Raw genomic sequence first — 13,103 nt, 5'->3', positions numbered from 1 at the left:
TTATGGAAAAGCTGCTAATATGGATTTTTCAATGTTAATATTTGAATATAAAGTGCTTGTCTAACTTGATTATTTTCTGTTATTCATGAGGTGATTCAATTTGTGCCTCTCTTGGTAAAAAGTTAAATGATGGCATTCTATATTAACTGAATCTTCCAGGAACCTTGAAGAGTAGCCCTAAGTCAAGAACAAGACATTACCCACTCTTGGAGATGACAAGGACGTGAATAAGTAGAGAGAGCATTACGTGGTCAACAGGGAAATTGTTTCATAAACTATTTTAATACAAGCTCTTGCTTGCAACACTAAACACATAAGGAATGGAAAAAGCCAAGTTTTTTGTAGAGAACAAGATAGTGAGATAATATATTTTATTGGACCAACTGCTGTTGGTGGAAGAGACAAGCTTTTGAGCTTCACAGAGCTATTCCTCTGGTCTATAGAAGGTAACCACAGTGTCAGATCTAAATGCAAGAAGGGACATATTGTTAAGCATAAGGGTTTGCACATGTTGTAGGAGATGACTTAAAATTAAGTAGGCAATGAATAGCTCTGCAGTCGTAGGACGATGGAATGTTAAGCAGCTGAGTGTGTTACAAATTATTGTAATGAGCACTATAACCAGTGTCTTTGTTAAGTTCATGGTTTGTAGTGTCTTGCAGAGTTATGAATTTAAGGTCTCAGGCTCATCTTTTGAGGTTTCCTTTGAGGATGAGGACTCAGAGGCTGGATATGGAGTGATTGCATTGTGAAGTGTTCACCCATGGGTGATACAATATTTTTGTCTTGTCTTATTGTGCTGCTTGAGTTCATTAGAGAGCACAGTGATTGTCTGATTTCCTCCACATAGTTATTGGAGCATTTGATATATTGGGTGAGGTATACCCCATTTTGTGACAGGTGTATGTAGGACCTATGGATTTTAAAAGGTATGTGTGGGTTTTTTTTGGGGGGGGGGGGAGGGTTTATTGGTTCTCATAGTAGTGGAGCTATGACTGCAGGTTTTGCATCTGTTCTGGCAGGTCTTGTGCTGCTTTGAGTTGATGTGTCCTGGTCAGTGAGGACCTTGCTTCTGGTGATGAGGTTGGGTTGTTTGAAGGCCAGAAGAGGGGATTTGGGAAAGATTTCTTTTAGGATGTGGTCCCCATCAAATATGGGTTGTACTTGTTTGCTGCCCCAAATAGGTTCTGTTGTGAGGTTGGGGGGTGACAACTAGGGATGTGCAGGAAGTGTTTTTTTCCCCTCTGTATTGAAGCAGGCTTTCCTGGGGTATTTGGGTGGCCCATTCCATGATGCAATCTACTTCTTGGGTGGAGTGTCTGTGTTTGGCGAAGGCAAAGACTGCAGAGGTATTAATTGTCCACTTCATTTTAAATGGTCACTACAACATGTGTGAACCCCTTATGCTTAATAGTCTGTCCTAGTTGGACACCCTGGTTACCTTCCCCAGACCTGAAGAAATGCTCTGTGAAGCTCAAAAAGTTGTCCCTTCCACCAGCAGCATCTTGTCCAATAAAAGATATTATCTCACCTACCTTGTCTCTCTCATATCAAGGGACCAACACTGCAAACTAGTTTTTCATAGTAACGTCAGTTCATTATCCCTGATCTTGGAAACTGCAGCTCCCTAATCTGTAGTCTCCATAAATTCTGGATCCCTCACCTCTGTCACGTGCTGCTATTCTGCACTTACTTGTCTGCACCAAGACTTACGATCACATCAACTTGTCCTCAAACAGCTTCACTGCCTCTTTAATCACTTCAAGATGCAATTCAAAATGGTTTGCCTTGGCAAATAGGCTACCAGTTTGTGCTGTGGTTCTGTGATGTCTCACAAGCTCAGCAGCATCTACCTGGGTCAGATTTTGGACTAGAGGCCTCCAGGGAAAGCCCTAATGTTGATTAAGTAGGTGATATTCGTCCTTCTGCTGGGGCACTGGTTAGGTATTGACGTCATAATGCTGCAGGACTGGGTACTGCAATGCAGAGGAGATGTTATTGAGTACATGGCCACTTTTTGTGTGAAAGAACTATCACTTTTGCAAGAGTAGAGATCTTGTAGCTTGATTGAATTCTGCTTGGTATTTATAATTCTCATTATATTCCCCTGTAGTTTCAGCTGGATGTTGATCTGCTTCTCCAGTCACACAGTTGGGCTTGTGTGAACAAATAGAGATTCACCCCGCAGATAAGTTTGTATCGTTGGAGGCTTCTCCCTTTTACTAAACGAGGTTTCCTAGTGGTTCTACCTTGGTTTTGAGGTGGAGGTGGTATCTTGTTTTTCATAGTTATTGCAGGCATCCCACCTATCTGAAGGGCAGAACATCAAGGAGAAGGGGCTTGTCTCGTCTCCTTCCCCTTGATATTGCTGTCACTGTTTTTTCTGTGGTACACTTCCTTGGCAGTTAAATTGCCTGGTACAGGTTGAACCTTACAAGCTTGATGTAGCTGGTTTCTGGTCTTCCTCTCTGGGATTGTGGCAGGTAACTCCCATGTTTTTCCTGTAGGGAGTTTCTAAAACGATTTGTCCCTAGAAAGCAGTTCAGTCTTGGGAACAGGAGTGGATTAAATCTCCTTTCTCTTAAGGCAGAGGTGGCTGACATCATTTTTTTTAAGGCTAGAAGTGACCACTGTGATCATCTAATTCAGGGTTTCTCTACCTTTGGATCAGAACTCAAAACTGGGTCACCAGAATGTGTTAAAGGGTTGCAGGACAAGCGGGGCTCAGCCCTCCACTCCGGGACTTGCCACCTGCTGCACAAGGTTACAGTCACTCAAGGTTGGCCCAGTCACCCCTCCCTCATGATGACAAGGGGCTGACTGGGCCAAATTCGAGTTACTGGCACGACAACCCCACGTACCAGATTGCAACACCACTCTCACAAATTGAGCTTGGCCAGCCTCCTGTGAAGGAGGCCAGGCCAAACCTGAGCGGCAATGTAACCTAGCTTGCTGCAATGTCCAGAGTGGGGAACCAAGCCCAGCCACCCCTCTGGGACAGGAGCCAGGAGGAAGCAGTTGCTATCCTATTCTCCAGTCCTGGCCCCCTGTTGTACCACCTTGCAGCCGGGTGACACCTTGTGTTCCGAACCCCTATCTGTCCTCCCAGCCTGGGCCCCTCAAAAGTACCCCTCCTCTGCAGCTGGGCAACTCTCCCTCTATCACGCTACCCATCCTGGACCCCAGCCTCCCAGATCTTCCCTCCCTTTTATCCCCATGGGTCATGTGGGGGCTGTTTTCTGGGGTGCTATTTGGTCACCAGCCTCCATATCCTTAATCGGAATCCCCAGCTCCTTCCTTAGTGCACCCTGAGACCCCCCACTCTCTTCACTTTACCACCAGGCTTCCAACCCTCCCTTTCCCTTTGCCCTTCATGGGATGTGTATATTTGAGGGAGGGGTAGTCTTGGCTCTTTGCCCCTCCACCAGTTGCATCTGGAATCTTAACTTTGAACCCTATCACCCCCTGCTAGACCCTTGCAGGTGAGGGGGGCATTGGATTTTTGGAGGCCTCCGAGTCACAACAGGCCACAAGATTTACAAATGGGTTCTGACCCCAAAAATCTGCTGATCTAGTCTGACCTGTATAACATGGGCCAAAGGACTTCCTTCAGTTAATTCCTCTTTGAACTAGAGCATATCTTTTAGAAAAACATCCAATCTTGATTGAAAAAATGCTAGTGATGGAAAATGCACCACCTCCCTTAGTAAATTGTTTGTGGTTAATTACCCTCTCTGTTAAAAATTATGCCTTATTTTTTTATCTGAATTTATCTAGCTTCAAATTTTTGTTCCTCACAGTTACTTATAAACTGTAATCAAGTCACCCTCTAAGCATCCCTTTCATAAGCTAAATAGATGGATTCAAGGAGCTCAATCACCATAAGGTGGGTTTTCCAGTCCTTTAATCATTGTCATGGCTCTTAGCTGAGCTCTCTTCAATTCATCAACATCCTTCTTGAGTTGTGAACACCAGTACTGGATGTGGTGTTCCAGTAGCGGTCGCATCAGTGCCAAATACAGATGTAATACAGCCTCCCAACTCCTACTCAAGGTTCCCCTGTTTATACATCCAAGGATCACATTGGTCCTTTTGACCACAGTGTGACACTGACAACTCATGTGTGGTTGATTTTTTCCACCATGACTTCCAAGTCTTTTTCAGCATTACTGCGTCTTAGGATAGAGTCCCCCATCTGTAAGTATGACAGACCTTCTTTGTTCCTAGTTATATAGCTTTATACTTCACATATTAAAACACACACAGTTTGCTTGCACTAGACTTAGCATGTAATCTAGATTTCTCAGTATCAATAACCTGTCCTCTTATTATTTACCACTCCTCCAGTCTTTGTCATGTGCAAACTTCATTAGTTATTTTTGTTTCCAGGTCATTGATAAAAATGTAAAATGAGAAAAATGAAAAAATAGCATAAGGCCAAGAATTGGTCCCTGGGGGACCCTACTAGAGCTCCTTAGTCGATGACCACTTATAATTACCCAGGTCTTAATCTGTTTAGGATCCAGTTTTGCTTGATTTTTGGGGATGAGGAACCTTCTAAGGTTAAGGTAATCCGGGAATGGGAGTTCAGGAGGAGACTTAGGGGAGATATTTGGGGAGGCTGCAGGCCTGTCAGCCTGTGTTGTGCTTGACATAACACTTGTAGATTGTATCTTTGAACCTAGGCAAGAAAGAGTACCACAATCCCACCCCTCTATTAGAACCTCCTAAGGCATGGGCAGTGCTTATATGGGGAGGGAGACAGACACCGGTGACAGACACGAAAGGGAGCCGAGTCTGCTCTTCTGAGAAAAGGGGTTTTCCTTTTCTATATTTCCCCCTACCATTTTTCTAGTATTTTCTTTCTGAAGCGTTACCTTCAGGGGCGGCTCTATGTTTTTTGCCACCCCAAGCACGGCAGTCAGGCCGCCTTCAGCGGCATGCGCGGATTTGGCAGCATTTCTGCGGGTGATCTGCCAGTCCCGTGCCTTTGTCATACCCGCTGCCAAAGCCGCGGGACCGGAGGACCTCCCGCAGGCATGCTGCCGAAGCCTGCCTGACTGCCGCCCTCACGGCAACCGGCATGCTTCCCCCCACGGCTTGTCGCCCCAGGCACGCGCTTGCTGCGCTGGTGCCTGGAGCCATCCCGGTTACCTTACTCCCCTTGGGGTAATACCAGTTAATCTGAGTAAGCTAACATATTTGTGCATGCTATTCAGGTCACTTGACAAACATTTGTTCCAGGATACATGATTGTGACTCAGCCTAGGATGAAGCACAAGTGTTTGTGAAGTGTCCAGGCTAGCATGTTAGCTAACTTGAAATAATTGGCAATCAAATATACACAACTCCTCCTCTCCCCCCCCCCCCCCCCAAAAAAAAAGACTCCATAGGGTAGGAATCCAAGGAAGCAGATTTAAAGTTGCATGGCTGTGCTGTGTGGGAAGTATCACCTTAACTCTGCATTTCATGACTTTTCCTTGTTTGTGTTTTGGGAATTAAGCTCATATTCTGGAAGGACACATGAGGCACAGGATTCAGTGCCAGTAACCTAACACCTCATTAACAAAGTTCTTGCAGGTGTATGGGGCTAAATACATTAGACTAAAAATAGCACTAAACAATCATTTTAAATCTCATCCTTTAAAAGGGTTTTTTTTAAAATGTTCAGTCTAGCAAATAGGTTTATTTCAAGTAAACTTGCATATGTATTCAAGTAGTTTGAATACATGCTTAATCACAAGCTGGCCCTAGATACAGTTTGTTTAACAAGCAGAAGAATTACTTCATCTTTTCCTTCTTCAGGAGCCATATATTTTAGGCAGTTTAGATATTTCAAATGGCTGCTTTTGTAAACTGCCCTGCAAAATTTTATTTCTTCATTTGTTCTCACTGCAGCAGCTCCATAAGTTGAGATTGGAAACGTTTATAGTTACTGCACCTCGGTGGAGCAGAAGGATCAGGTCAGGCTTGGGAGACAGGAACCATAACGTGTTTAAAAATTTACTTTGGAAGAAAAGTGACTCCTGAAGCAGCCACCAAATCAAAAATGGATAGAGGTGGGAGGATGTGTTGGAAAAATCCCACTCATCTCTATCACTGTTGAAAGGTGTCCTAAACAAAGATATCTGAACTTGAACTGTTAGAGCTTAGCCCAGTGGTACATGTACCCCAGGGGGTACTCAGAGGTCTTCCAGGGAGTACTCCACTCATCTAGATAGTGTTTCTTAACCTGGGGATTGCAGCCCCAGGGAGGTCGAGAGATGGGTTTGGGGAGGGTAGCAAGTGCAGGGCTGGCATTAGGAAATGAAAAGCAGGGTAAATGCCTGGGGTTCCATGCTATAGGGTGCCCCATGAAGCTAAGTTACATGTTTCAGCCCTGCTGCCTGGGTTCAGGCTTCAGACAAGGCTCACAAATGGAAAAACAGGCTCAAGTATCTCACAAATACATGTACAATATTTATATTCCAATCAATTTATTTGATAATTATTTGGTAAAAATGAGAAAGTAAGCAATTCAGTAATAGTGTGCTGTGAGACTTTTGTGGTTTTTTTAGGTCTGATTTTGTAAGCAAGTGAAACTTTTTTAAGCAAGGTGAAACTTGGGGTATGCAAGACAAATCAGATGCCTGAAAGAGTTACAGTAATCTAGAAAGGTTGAGAACCACCGACTTAGCCAAGTGGTATAACTGTCATGTGAGTAATATTACTGAAATGAGGTTGGATAGGATTTTCAAAAGTGCCTAAGTGACTTAGGAGCAAAAGTTCTATTGAAGGTCAGTGAGTCTAAGTCACTTAGGCACTTCTGAAAATCCTAGCCCAAGTTGTGCTTTTGAAAATCCCACCTTTCAACCACTTCCTGCTCTCCTTGACCCAGTGTTCTCAAGCAGCAGTTTCCCCATTTCTCTTCCACTATCACCTGCTTGTTAGATTCAGCAGGTCAGATTGCCATGTCAGGGAAATGTCCTCAGAGGAATATTTTGTTTTACCTTTAGCACACTTGCTTCTACTTGGGAAGGAGGAGAAAAAATGGTCCTCTAGTGGCCTGCTGGTGTAGAAAAGTGTAACATGTTACATGACAAGTTGAAATCATAGCAATGAATATTGAACGCAGCAAGGGAATTATGCACAGCAGTTCAGAATTATGCTCCTTGCAGCAAAAGGCTGGTCTTGTGATTAAAGAAATGGAGTATGATTTGAGGGAGTTGGTTCCATTGCCAGGTCTCTCTCTGCCTCTGTTTCCCATCTGTAAAATGGGGATAACTCTTCCTTTCTCCCATGCTGTGTTTGTCTTGTTTATTTAGATTGTATGCACTTTGGGAATAGGGATTCTCTCTCTGTTTGTACAATACCTAGTATGAGGGGCCCCCATTCTTGGCTGGGGTCTCTGCATGCTATCACAATGCAAATAACAGTAGCAGGAATGGCTTTGCCCACCTTAATTACCCTGCACTATAAACTGTAAAATATATTATTGTAAGCCAAGAAAATTGTAATGCCAACTGGCATTGATTTAATGCCAACCAGTTGGAATTTTAATGCCAACTGATTCTGGTGTGTACATTCTGGTTCCCCTAAGAATGTCTCTGAGGTCTTAAATGAAAGCCAAGGTCATGCTAAGTCGTTAATATTGTTGTGAAATGTATGTACAGATACTATGTAAGGAGTTATGTCTACTTATACTGAAAATATGTTTTTAAAGTCTGTATCGAGGTATCAGTCACAAGCAAAGGTGAAAGACAGGTTTTCCATCAGACAAGAGATAAGAAACGTATACCTCTCTGTCGGGCTGTAACACTTAACACACTAGATGCCCATTTACATGTGAAGTCAATAGGGAAGCAGCACGCAGGAAAAACAAGCCATGGGTGGTTATCCTGTCTCTGAGTACAGACAATGAACATTGGGTGTATATTTAGGAAAGAAAGAAGAGACCCCCCTCATCCTGCACCTAAACAAAAAATGGGCAGTGCAATTACATTCATGAACATGGGATTTCAGCCAAGCTTGGTTGAAAACACTGCAAAGGACGTGGGATTAGATAACCTCCAGTCTAAAGACGCTTAACCTGTTAGTGTAGTCTAGAAAGAAAGTTACAATTCTATGTTTTATATGTAACCATTTGTTTCCAATAGTCTTCATCATTATCGTCTGAATCTCTAGTTTTTAATGATATATTTGTAGTGAAAACAAGAATAAGTTTATCTCAGTGCTGTATTGTTAAACAAATTGCTGGTCCTGAGCTGAATCTTACAAGTGTGGTGTGTGCACGACAGACCTGGTATTCTGTGAGTGTTCAGTGGATAAGGGATGAGACACTACAGGGGATGGCTTCAGAGGGACTCAGGTGCACTAATTGTTAATCTGCAAGGGGAAGTAAGGGCTGGTATAGCCCAGAGGAGAGTGCTTGGGTAGCTATAACAGGCTGCTGGTGGTAGGGAGCTTATACCCAGTTTAGCACAAGTAAGACTCCCTCTCACTGAGGCTGGGGTTAAGAAGGTACTCAGAGTCCTGGGTACCCATCACAATTATACTATAAACTGAGCTTACCTTTCCAAGTGAGTTTTGCATATGGGCTACCTAAAGTCAGCAGCCCCTTTCTTCGGCTATCCCTTGATACGAGGATGATGTCTGCCAAGGGGGTTCATTGCTGAGCTTTTAGGTGGCTAAGGAGCCCAATTTGTGCCCTGCAGATTTTCCCACAGAATTGACAGCTGTAATCTTGGAGGAGACATAGTTGTTGGCTGGACTGTTGTGCACTTTCCTCCTTTGTCACTTCTCTGTCTCATGAGCACGTCTGTTCTCCTCAAAGTGAGCTGTGGGTCAGTGTATAGTGTGGCAGCACTGTGTTCTGTTCCACGCCAAGTCCTCCCAGTTTGTTGGGTTGATGCCTCCCTTTTAAGGTGTACTTTCAGTATGTCTTTGAAGTGCTTTCGCTGCCCTCCGCAAGCCCTTCTTCCCTGACTTCACTGAGAGAAGAGTACTTGCTTCTGGAAGCGAGTGTCAGGCATATATATGGAGTTGTTGTTTCATGACCTGCGCTTCTACACTGCTGATGTTGGCTGCAGAGAGAATGCTGATATACCTGCCATCAACTGTAACAAATACAAACATTTTAGAAAGGTCAGAGCCAGTCTATAGGCCTTTTTGCTCTGGGTGTAATGGATATGAAAACTCTCTTGTAAATAGTGTTTCGAATTTTATGAATATGGTCACATATGCTTTAGAGTTTAAAAAGATTCTAAAGATTACAAGATTATGCCAGCTAGTTTTGAACAAGCCAGTCATATCCAGGGCAATGGAAAATTATGAAAAGAATATGAGATGCCAAGATTTGCATTTTGTCATAAGCAATTGCTGATTTAGAGCACCTTTCTACTAAGTAAAATGAGGGGTTTTTTTCCTTCTCCACAATTGAAATCTTCCACCTGTTTTTCTTTTGTTTGTTTTGTTCTTGAGATGTTTTCATGAGCAACCACCGATCACATCCTCAGCATTTCTAGTTCTGAAAGTGTATATCACGTCTAGCACTGCTATATGCAGAATGCTAGGGAAAGCAGTGAATAGCAAAAGAGCTCTCAAGGGGTAGTGGGATAGCTTGAGAAAGCTGATGCTTGGTCTAAAGCTTAAAAAAAAGATATACATGAGGTGACATATGCCACCATGTTCTTCTCAAGGGGCTGCCTGGGTGGAGGGTGTGGTGCATTGCTTCCTCTATCCTGCAGCTGACAGCAGGATGAGGATGGTAAGGCTTTTGAGGACGTGCTCTCAGAAAGAGAGAAATCTCTCAGGCACCTTCACCAAGTTTTACTCAAACCTCAATAAACAACTACTTACCAATGGGCGCAATTTCTGAGGTACAATTATACTCTGTGCAAGAGCCATCCCTAAATGCACACACTCCTACCCCCTTGGTAAGACAAATATCAATTCTTTTTTATTTCATTGATGCTTCAACAATGTGCTTGGCCCATTCCAGTAATACTAATACTAATACCTTGTGCTTCATACTGCTTTTCAGCAGTAGGTCCCAAAGCACTTTACAGAGGAGGTCAGTATCATTATCTTTTTTACAGAGAGGGAAACTGAGGCACAGAAGTGACATGACTTGCCCAAAGTCACCCAGCAGACTAATGGAAAAAACAAGACTAGAACTTAAGTCAGGGGTCCCCAACGTGGTGCCGGTGGGTGCCATGGCACCCCCTGGGGCATCTAAAAGTGCGCCTGGGTACTGGCCGGCGGACGAGCATCTGCCGAAATGCCCCTGAAATTCGGCAGTATTTTAGCAGCGATGCCTCTGGATGACGCCGCTTGTCGGTGGCATTTTGGCAGATGCTTGTCCCCCGCCACGGTCCTCCGTGGCTTGTCGTCTGGCACCCGCCAGACAAAAAAGGTTGGGGACCGCTGACTTAAGTCATCTGTAACCAAGCCTAGCATGCTGTCTTCTAGTACAAATCAAAGCCATGTGCCCATCCCCTAAGGAGGTTACAGGCTAACTGCAGATGCAATGAGGGGAGTAACAGGGCAATGCGGAGGAAGAGAACAGGGCAACCCTCAATAAAATTATTTGGGTGCTTAGAGCTGCCTAGTTCTCAGAAAGATGGAACAACCCTGTGTCCCTGAAGTATCCCATCTTCAATGCAGGTTCTTCTTGCTTTGTACTTACATTCGTCCATTATGTGGGTTTCCCTGTGATAGCATCCACCTTTATCACCGTGCATGTTGCCCGCATTGAACAATCTCCATCAGAGCTGGCATGTCTGGGAGTGGTCTCTTTCTCTCCACCCACCCATGGAAAAAAGAAAGTGATGGGCTCATCAACAGGGCCAGCTCCAGCTTTTCTGTCACCCCAAGTGAAAAAAAAAAAGAGCGGCACTTTGGCGGCACTTCAGCGGTGGGTCCTCCCTCCCTTCCTCAGCAGTGGGAATTCGGTGGCAGCTCAAAGAGAAAGAGAGGAAATGAGGGACTGAATTACTGCCAAGGACCCAGATGTGCCGCCCAGATACCGGATGGAGTGCTGGCCCTGCTAATCAACAACCTTAGCAGCCAAACAGAAGGTAGAGTAGAGTGAGGGGATAATCTTTCCCCTCTACCCAACGGAAATATGAACAGTGCAACCTCTCCCAGTCTGATCCTTCTGGAATGCTGTGAGTTGCAAATGTGGAAGTAGAGCAAGAACTGACAGAGATTTGAAGGGGATTTCAATGCAAACAGTCCCTTCTGTGAGCAAGAGTCAGGCTAGCTGTAACCCTAATAACGTGAGACTTGTAGAAGTGAGGATTGTGTGAGGCGAGTGGGGAAAAAAACTGTGAGAAGTTGTTGCGACCTTGTGTTAGATAAAGTATGGAATGAAGACTATAGTCTAAATAGAAGTGAGAAAAATAAGATATCAGGTTGACCTATGTATAAACAAAATGCAGGTGTTGCTCGCTATTGTATGTAACAAAAAGTATAAATGCTCGCTCTAATTGTTTACCTGTAGAGAGACCTGCCCACGTGGGGGAAACCCTGTGTCCTGGTGCACTCTCTCCCTCCATGCAATTCCTAGAGAATAAAGTATCTGACTTACTGCACCCAACCAGAGAGTGAGAACTCTGTTTTTCTCTGACACAAATGAAAGCACAGAGATGTGAGATCCAAATATGAGTTGCTCCAGCTCTACCTACTCCCACATGCATGTGCATAAAGCCCTGTAACTTTATATTATTGGAATGATCGTATATATTGAAATAAATGTATACACTGAGAATAAGCTGTGTTTTTGCAAATATGTGGAGTTAGACTTGTAAATAAACCTAGGAACTTGTGCAGAGCTATACTTCCAGAACATAGATGTAGCTGGAGCATTAGGTGATAAATCAAACCCTTGGAGATGTTGAAGGAAAAACTACTCTACTTGTTCCTAAGACCAGAGGGTCGGGGGCTGGACACTGTCAAGCTGGCCAACTCTCTCCCACTTCTCATGCACCTGCTACTGTTTGAGTTATCAGGGAGCAAAATAAAGGCATTAAAAGTGTTGTGCTGTGAAAAAACCTCACACTTCATTCATGTTTTGATAACTCCCAAAATGGCCATACAGACCTGATCAGCCTTTAAACAACACCAAAAATCAAAGCAAGTATTTTGGGACTCAGGAGCAATACAAAAATTTTTATTGCTAAAGATCTTTTTTTTCCTCCAGCAAATTATATGCACCTGGAAATAGAGGGGTATAATGAAAGGATTTTTATATTGCTATTAATCATAATTATCTGTATATAGTAAGTCAAAATGTATTTGCAGGGATGGCTTGGTGAATATTGTCTTTGCTATATTCTATGTGATAGGTAATAGATGTGTTTAGCAGCAAGCTTTTTTATTTCAAGCACTGATCTGTTTTATTTACATAAAGTGTGTCTATCTCAAAAACACTCAGAATGTGCAAAAAAAAGTCTTTCCGTGGGGTTTTTCTTGCGTGTGTGTCACGCTGATGGTGGAGAGGGGGGTGCCTACACAAACACTTCATTATGTAATTTAATACATGGGAAACACTAACTAGTTTAGGAGCTGCTGAAGGGCAGAGAAGGCATAGTTCCCTGTATTTTCCCCACACTGAGTATTTAATACTCAGCAAAGAACAATTTATAACAAATATAAAGCAGCTAGAAGGCGATGCTGACCACAGTGAAATGACTTTTCACAGAGTCCCTGAAGCCAACTGAACATGAGCCGAAATAGCTCAGTTGGGAGAGCGTTAGACTGAAGATCTAAAGGTCCCTGGTTCGATCCCGGGTTTCGGCAGATGAGTTTTGCTTTTGTGCTACGTGACTCTCCGCGGTTCTCTCCCCCGCCCCCGCAGGCAGCCACAACCGGGGGTGGGGAACAGCCCCGGCTACAGGCGCAGGGAGGCCGGGGCGCGGTTCTCCCCGTGGCCGGGGAAAGGGCATTTCTGGGTGCGGGGGTGGGAGCAGGGGCAGGCGCCGCAGTGCCCGGGGCAGCAGGCAGCGGCCGCGCTGAGCTCCGCGTGTCCCGGGGCCCAGAGGCGGGAAGCTGCCGGAACCGGGGCGGCCGCGGGGCGGGTGTGTCCCGCCGGCTGGGCCGTGCTAGCGCCCCGCCCCAGGCCT

At 44.4% G+C, this 13,103-nt stretch overlaps 1 non-coding gene across 1 annotated transcript; it reads left to right on the top strand.

Annotated features, from left to right (window-relative positions):
- Positions 1-12,707: 12,707 nt before the first annotated feature.
- TRNAF-GAA lies at positions 12,708-12,780 on the top strand. The gene has a single exon. It is a non-coding gene; the product is annotated as a tRNA-Phe (tRNA).
- Positions 12,781-13,103: the final 323 nt, after the last annotated feature.

This window comes from Mauremys reevesii, linkage group 1 (assembly GCF_016161935.1).
Source record: "Mauremys reevesii isolate NIE-2019 linkage group 1, ASM1616193v1, whole genome shotgun sequence".
NCBI classification, from domain to species: Eukaryota; Metazoa; Chordata; order Testudines; family Geoemydidae; genus Mauremys; species Mauremys reevesii.
Note: the sequence above shows the minus strand (reverse complement) of the source record. Positions and strands in the feature narration are given on the sequence as shown.